General features: G+C 37.4%; 1 protein-coding gene across 1 annotated transcript in view; it reads right to left on the reverse strand.

The window, feature by feature from the left end:
• Positions 1-8,877, reverse strand: part of PTCHD4 (patched domain containing 4) — a 210,924-nt gene that overhangs the window by 154,060 nt on the left and 47,987 nt on the right. The gene's annotated exons all lie outside the window — the stretch shown is intronic.

The following is an 8,877-nucleotide window of genomic DNA, read 5'->3' on the forward strand; positions in this document are numbered from 1 at the left end:
CAGTGGACAAATCTCCCAAATGAGACTGATAGAATTTTCAGATAGAGTTTTCAAACGTCAGTGCAGTTTCAAAGTTTGACAGGAGGTGAAGCAGTCAAGATCAAAAGAGAAGGAAATTGGCAAGAAAAACAATCACTTCTTGCTTAAGCAGATTGATAATAGTAATTCATATTCAATGTGCTTCACCGCCATCACCAGTCTAAAAATTAATTAGGATATTTTATTATTGCCACAATTGTCACATACTTCAGTGGCAATGGTTGTAAAAATACAGAATCCATTAGCAGGTGCAAAAAGTAGTGAGGCACCAAAAATACTTTGCAGGTACTGGTTGGGAAGCAGCCACAAAGGTACATTTCTGCCACAAACAGATGTGTATTGGCTGGATCAGGCAAGATGCTTATCTCACAAGGAGGTAAAAAAACAAAATCAAGGCAATAAACAGTTATTTTTAGAGTGAGTAGTGTGGAGGGCAACAAACCCAATAGCATGGTAATGATGGGTGTCGCCACAGAGCTCTGAGGCATTATGCATTCTAGTAGATGTGAGTCGCGCTTCTTGTGGATGTGTTTAGTCCAGATAGTTAAATGTGAGCCAGTTGTTGGTATTCATATATTTCACATGAATTGAAGCAACCCTAAGACTGGAGGGTATATCTGAAACACAGAAGTTTACAGAGTGCAGATGCTGTTAGTGTGATCATTGGGAATTTGCCAGAAAGAAATTTCATAGTCACTCCATATGCCCATTTCCCCCTATATGCTAAAGGAATTCATCGTATTTAACTCAGTCTGACCAACTCTAAAATGAGTATTTCCTTTTTTAATAATATATTTCTGAATAAGAATTTTGTTTGAGGTTTTCTTCTCACTTCCACAGCATTTTTGTAATTTTCCCATCCCTTTCCTTATAAAATTAAAAGTGGAACTCGGGTTGTAGGTGCTCAAGGCTCTCTCTGGATGAAATCTTGTGGGGGTGCTCTGATGAGCTGCAGGTGGAAAATGAGGCAAGATTTGAGGAAGGAGAGAGGAATCCTGTCCCAGAACTGCAAGATCGTGGAATGTAGTTTCTACTCTTTCTGTAAGCACAAATAGATTTTTAATTAGGCTCATTTATTTTGTGTAAGCTTAGTGTAGTTTTTAGCTCCATCCTTTTTTCTGCTCCTTTAAAATCCCATCTTTGATGTTGACTTGTGCTTATGATTATTTGCAAGAGGAATCATTTTAAAAGCATCATTTATTTACTTAAGAATGTGCGGCTCTGTTTTTACTTATGTCTGTAATCAAAAAGATTTCTCTGAGATCTTTAGTAGCAACATAAAGATTTATACATCCCTGAGGCTTCACTTGGAGATTACAGTGCATAAAAGAAGGGTGTTGATAACATATTCAAATGAAAGTCAAAATTTTAAAGAAGGCAAATATAGATTTTTAAATAACAGGTCTTCATTGAGTCTGGCTAGCTGCTAAAATCCTCCTAAGCCATTTAATTTCAAATTTTACAAAAAATAGTTTATAAAAGATATGCTATTGTCCCATAATTTCCCACATGTTTAAATCAATATAACAAATACAATAAATTTCCTGTTCATATTCTGCTCTACTATGCACCTGAACAAAATAAATATGTGAATGTTCTGGAATCCAGGACTTTCCAAATCCAAAGTTCCACTGTTCTGGAAAGGTCCACATCTTATATCTGCAGTTGGCCCAATCATCTTACTCCTTATAGTCCTGAGAAACACACTTGAATACATTATGTGTACCGGAACATTCTGTTGTTTTGTATGGAGTGGAAGAAGAGTTCATTTGTGTCTCAAACTAGCCCTTCATGGACACTTCTATGTAGGAGAAACTAAGAAGGAAATATAACAAATATCGTTATTATCCTCTGGGCAGAACCCCCTTGGAACAATCAAATGACCAGCAAAGAGAATGCTTAATTGGGAGTCAGGTAACCTGAATTGTAGCCCACAGCTCACACTGATTGGATAAGAAACTCATTTATCCTTCTAGGTTTCGGTTTTCTCATCTATAAAATGATAAGTACTTAATACATATTAAATAGTATTGAAATAATATTTTAGCTCTATTACTGTATGAAAATACCATCTATACAATTTCTCTGAAGAGTTCTGAATATCAGAAATGATGTTATTATAACTAATAAAGCCATAAATAGATTATTTTTATAACTGATCAAGGTCTTACCAATCAGGTGATAGAGCCCTTTTCTTAAATAGATGAACAAACCCAGAGATTCAGAGAAGGTAAACCTGTTAGTTGAAGTGATGAACTCACAGTTCCAGCTCAGATCTTCTGAATCCAAGTTCAGCCCTTTATAGACTCCTATGGGAGTGATTTCAGGGAAGCCAGTTTTCTGCTCTCCATAAATTTTCTTTATGATTAAAACTTATTTCACTGTCCATCTTCCTTTTCAACATTGTCCTCTCTGCTAAAGCAGTTTCCTACCAAGAGCACAGACTGTATATTGACTCAACTTCTTTCTGTCCCAGAATACCTCCTACATAAATTCTGAAATCGCTTCAAGTGCAAAAGTCACGGGTATGTCCCAATAAAGATAAATCTTAAAAATCTGAGGAGATAGCAGCTGTTGTTTCAATGTTCTCATACATACCTGCTTCACTGAACTTGAACTGACGTCATTACCTTGAAATGACTTTAGCTCCCTAGCTCATATCCCTGTGTCCATTTCTGCTCTCCTTCAATAAATTTTACATAGATGGGAAATTTCAATCTATTCTCCACACGGAAGCCACAGCTATAAAACATTTACAAAATATTTTCTACGTGTTGGCCACTTCTTTGTAAAATTTTTTAATAAATATTTTGTAAATAAAGGTGCATTTATCTACAATTCCTTCTGCTGGCTTCCACTTGCAGGAGGAACACAGGAGAAGCCCTTGCCAGGCCTACCAGGCCCTACACGGCATGTTGCTACAGAAGCCTCAGCCTTTGTGTCCTACCACTCTTTTCATGAACTCAGCTCCAGTTCCCCTGGCCTTTATTTTTACTCGTTGAACATACCAACTTAATTTTCACATATGGGCTTTGCCTCTGCTGTCTCCTCCCTCTCCCTGGAATGTTTGCTCTGTTCTCCTTGCGGTCAAGACTACTTAATTCCTGTCATGGAGGCTCAGCTTCAGAGAAACTATTTGAACCACTGGATTTAAATTGGACACCTCTTTCCCTGAAATCATTCTATCGCATAGTCCTAATTTGTTTTCTTCCTACTAATGCTTTCTGTTGGAAATGATTTTCTTTCATCATTTAATTGTTCCTTTTCTATGTTCTCAGCTAGAATGTGCACTTGCTGAAAGCCGACACCTTTCCTCGGTAATAATTCCCTTATGTCTAGAACAAAGCTCGGTATATAGTAAACCTTCCCTAATATTTGTTACCTGACTGAATTCTCCTTCAGGTGTATGTAACTAATAGCTTACTTTTAAGGAACTGCTTTGCTAATGCCAGGAAAAGAAAGAGGCAGCTCAAAGTGCCTGAGAACAGTGGGGACTCAGATGGAAAAAGGCATATGTAGAAATTAGTACAGAAGAAAACAAACTATCCTTTTCTCAATCTGCTTAGTCTAGCATAGCATTTTCTCCAAATATGTTCTTGTTCCATTTTCAGTGTACACCAAACATGTGCGGTAAGGCAGTCAACAGACAGGGGGTCTTAGGCAGTGTCAGGGAATAGGATTTTGCCTCATGACCTGGAGGCAAAAAAATGGTGCAAGATGTTCAAGGAACTGATGGGAGTGATAGGATTTGAAGCCAGAGAAGGGATTAGGACCTCTCCAGTACAGGCCATGAAAGTCTTACAAGGAGTTGGACTTAATTGTTCTTCAATGCAAGACCACTGGTCAGTTTTAAGCAAGGAAAAGACATGATTTACTTCTGGAACTTCTCATTCTCATTGTACTGTGGAAAATGATTTAGGGAGTAGAGGGAGCTTTAAAGGAAAGAGCTCAATTAGAAGGGCCCTGCAGTATTTCAGGTTCTTGATGCAGTGTAAGAAAATGTCAGCTAAGGCAGTTTCTCGTGGGTAAATTGTTCCAAGGTGAATCAATGGAATTATAAGTCACGATGCAATCTTACTGCCGTAAAGCAGCTCATCACATTACTTCTCCAGCAATACTAATGCTAGAGAGGAAAAAAAATTCTTGATTTCTTTAGTTCTCAGCTTAAGGTTACTTACTTTATAGCTTTTGAAATTACTCCCACCCAATACACATCTGTACAGGAGGAAAAAATTAAACTCTCATAGCTAAAAGAATAAATCCCAAAAGTGACAGGAGGGGATGGAGACATTAAGGTCATAGATAATAGTTCAGAGAAAAAAATGCTTGAGGCTGCTGTGAAATTTTGAGAAACAAGTGTAATATTTGCTCTCTATGTATACTATGTCAACATGCAGATACCTTCTGTGACTACAAAATAATTTGGCAACACAGCTCTTGTCCAAGACAGCTGTCATTCAGATTTCATTGATTTTTAATAAGGCAGACACTACAAAAGTATCAGTCAGTTTTCTCCTGTCACTAGAAAAAAAAAAATTTCCTATATAGGGTGGATGGTGATATCCCTAAAGGAATAGTACAGTTTATTTGTTTCACAAAGATTTTTCCTCACATTTATGTCTTAACTTTTATCTCTTTATTTCATTCCTGATGTCCCATGTATACACATCCTAGGATTAAATGAACACCTCAGTGATCTTGATTTCCACTGCACAGCTACATATTTAATAAAAATAAAAAAAGATAAAGTAAGTTCCCAAAAGACACTTACTTTTTAAAAAAAGAATCAAGTCATTCTCAAATGGTCCTAAATAAAAAATAAATTTAATTTCTTTTGTCTCATTACTAAGCTAGGAAAGTACCATGGTGTATTTGAGATTTTTTTTTTTTTCAAAGAGGAAGGTTAAAAAACAAAATTTCTGTGCTGTTGAAATGAAATAAAAGCTTTAGCCAACCAGAATGTGAAATAAGTTTAACAGAGCACTCCAGCATATTAATTAACTGAGATTTGGTTGGAAATCTTTAACGCATATGGCAGACCCAGTTCCAAGGCGTAAGAACTTTATTTGCATTATCTTAGACAACTGTTCCAGTCACTCGAAGGGGAAGTGCTGTACCAGAGTAGACTCCAGACACAAATAAGAGCACTGGAGTTGGGAGAGGATGGAAAGGAAGTGAGGTTATACACAGATAGCTACTGAGTAGCACAGCCAGTCACTTGACTCTGGCTTCTGACTCCAACTCACGGTCTTAACATAATTGCATGTATATTTGGATAATTCCTGAATATACGTCAATGAGAGGACGTACAGTATAGCAATTATGTACTCAGATTCAGGCATGTGACTGCCTTGCTCGAAGTCCCAGCCTCCCCACTGACATGCTGTGCAAAGGTCTGAAGCTTCCTATGTGTCAATTCCTTTATTGGTTAAAATATAAATCATGTAGGCAGTGTGATAATGGAATGTATTAATACCTATAAAATATTTGGAGTAGTGGTCACAAATGGGTATTATTCCTATTGTTATATGTCATAAGTGAAATACTTGACTTATACTATTTATTCACCTAGCCATCTCAGGTCAATCCATGTTTCCCAGCAAATGTCTGTCAAGCAATGAAAAGAACACAGGGTACAGGGCCAAGCCACCTGGTTTCCAAGTTCTAGTTCTGTTACTGTACAGCAGGGTGACAGAGGACATGCTGCTTGCATTCTCTGAATGCCAACTTCTTCATCTCTGAAATATCCATAAAAGTTTTGGCTTACATTATCTCTATAGATCTTACTTGTTATGTATTTAATGATTCCCTGGTGGTAAAGTCATTAGACGCTACAATGTATGCTCCAGAAATCTTCCCTAAACAAAAACATAGAAATTAGTAAGAAAGGGAAAACACAGGACCCACACTCATTTCCCTAAAAATGAGACACTTTTTATCTTCTTCTAAATTTGGACCAAGTGACTTTTCTCCCTGTCCTTGAGTAACCTCCAGAGAGACTTCTCAAATAGAGGAAGATAGGGAATTTGCCCTGTTTTACGTAGATGTAAATCATCTCTCCATAGCCCAGATGAATTAATTTATTTCTTAGATAGTAAAATTCCTATTACCTTGAGATGTCTATTAGTATCCTCTCTGCTATATTGGGTTACTTATCACATACTAGCACAAATACATTTTAATTTATCTTCTATTTATGCTGAATCTTTACTCAAATTTGTAAACAATGTATAGAAGGAGAGTTAACATTAGCATTAAAAATTTGTGAGTCATATATTAATAATAATGTCCTTTCTGTTTCTCTGCAAGTCATATTAATGATCCTATCCCAAAAATCTCCATGAAAAGCACTATTATTGTTCTTGTGTGAGTCTTTCACAAAGGGATCCCAGTGACTGCTCAAGGACAAGTATCCCGTATGAAGCAACCTTAGCTCTCATGCTGACCTCCAGAAGGGAAGTTGCCACCACTCACGCAGGAGCACTTAAGGAACGCAAAGTCCCTATGTAGAGTACCCCCTTCAGTAGAAGGATTGAAAGTCCTATTATTGCTTTTTTTTTGGGCTAAGAAAAATCTCATCTAAAAGGCTCTAGTTTACAACTACAGGATATATTAAGAACGTGACACCTGAGCCATTAGCGCCTCTGACCAGAAAGGTAGATCAGACTCATTTCTCAGGGTAGAGCTCAAAACATTCTCATGGAAATAGAAAAGTTAGGGAGGATCCAAAGGTTAGACAGTGAAGGTATGTAGTTGGGGAACTAATGTGGTGAATATGCAGGGGTACCCAAGGATGTGACACATAGGTGGAAACAGGTGAGAAGGGCAGACCCATTCATTCACCCAGAAAATATGCACTGAGCTCATGCCTGTGCCAGGCAGCTACTGAGGATGGAGGGGTGAATAGCTGCAGTTACTGTCTTCAAAGAGCCGATGGGTCTGGGGTAGAGTAGGAAGTGGAGGAGGAGAAGAGAGCAGGCAGACATTTTGTAAAATATAAACACTATCACACTGGTTAACACAAGGTGTTACGGAGCACTGGGAGGAGTGGCCTGCAGCACTCGGAAGGCTTTCCAAAGAAGATGGCCTTTAGGTCTCTCTTGGCTGAGACCTAAAACTTGTGTAACAATTATCCAAGTGAAAATGGAGGTTTTGGTTGGTGGACAGAGACAGAAAAGACTTTCCAGGCCAGAGGAGTAGCATGCACAAAGGTCCAGGAATGACAGTAAGCATGTTGAATTCCTGGGACTCTGAGAATGACTGGAACACACAAGGTGAGACGGTGAGAGAAGAGTGATCACCCAGAGACAGGCACTTACAGAGAGCATGGTAGTTTGTTTATTCAAAAGCTTTCTTTCACTGCAGTGCACAAAATGAGCTTCAGGTGTGACCTGGGACTGGAAATGGGTACAGGGAGGGGATATAAAATAATTTTTTGCCTTCTTCACAGCTTTGCCTAAGGCTGAACTTACCTAACCAATTGTGTCAGCTTTACAAAGAAATTTTTCAGATCTCACCGAGTGCAAACTATTCTGACAATAAACTTTCCCCATACCTGGGATTTTCCCCAAGAATCATCTCTTCTGGAACATTGAGAGATTCTTAGGGCAAAAAAAAAATTACTTCTTAAAAGTTGTTTAAAGTGATTTTACTCATTCTAAATATTATCATGACATCTAATAAATGAACACAAATAATATCTGCCCGGGGCATCTGAGAAGGAAGTAGCCTGCCTCTAGGAAACAAGGTAGAGAAAAGGGAAGGCAATCCCTGTTCCATGAAGAATTTATACTTTTGTTATATAAACAAAGCACATAAATAAGATGGCAGGAGAATTAGTCAGCATGGAGCAAGACCCTGCTGAAATTCTGCACATACTGCATGATCTCAACCATGCAAAAATAAGTATGTACTGATGAATAATCAAAGGAAATGATGTTAGCTCACATTTGTATAGGATTATAGGTCATTTCTACTTTCTTGGTTAGGCTATTTGATATTATCTTTAGAAAAAATCCTATTGACTCAACAAGGAAAATAAAAGTGAATGTGTTAGGAGATCAACAAAGGGTTGATCATATTGGGAGGGATAAATTAGGTATGACAGTTAATCAAATTTCCCTTCAATAAGTAGTGGGAGAGAAAGAAGAACCAAGAATCAGGACTTCCTCAGTCCCATGCTCAAGTTCTAAGCTATCTGTTTTGTAGCTTTTAAATTAACTTGAGTTGTGGAGTTTCATCCTTCTTCACAAAGGAGTGTGGCTTTGTCCATTGAGACATAATGAATGAAAGTATTCTGCAAAATTACAGGTGAATACCGGAAGATTTCCATCTACTAATGATAGTGAAAAGTGCTAACACACACTTAACTCTGGAACTGGTCTGCCACGGGCTTGGTTAAATGATGTTTTATTTTCCAAGAAAAGATCATGGAGATGTTGGTGGCTCAATATCACTTCCCTCATATTGAACTTGAGTCCTTTACTGGTCTTATGAGTTTCTTCTCATTTTTCCCTTTGTACCTTTCCATCTTGTATATTTTTTTCCTTTAATTTGCTAACAAAGCCCAAATTCTTTGAGCAATCAAACAATTTTTTGTGAGTATTTTCTATGCATAAAGCAGCCCATTAAATGAAAGCTGGCTTATGGGGTTTCTTAAAATTTATTTTTAAATTTTTTATCCAAATAGGCATAACAGCAGAGGTCTAGAATATGAAGGTGAGTAAAACTTCCAGGAAATTTACCATTAATTTATGTAGCTTGGAAGTAGTTTTCTCCATTTATAGACTTCACTTTTCTAATTTCTATTTTGCTTTGCTTTCCTTTTTTTTTTTTTTT

The sequence above is a fragment of the Otolemur garnettii genome, unplaced genomic scaffold, assembly GCF_000181295.1.
Source record: "Otolemur garnettii isolate 467f Iridium unplaced genomic scaffold, OtoGar3 scaffold00031, whole genome shotgun sequence".
Classification (NCBI taxonomy): Eukaryota; Metazoa; Chordata; class Mammalia; order Primates; family Galagidae; genus Otolemur; species Otolemur garnettii.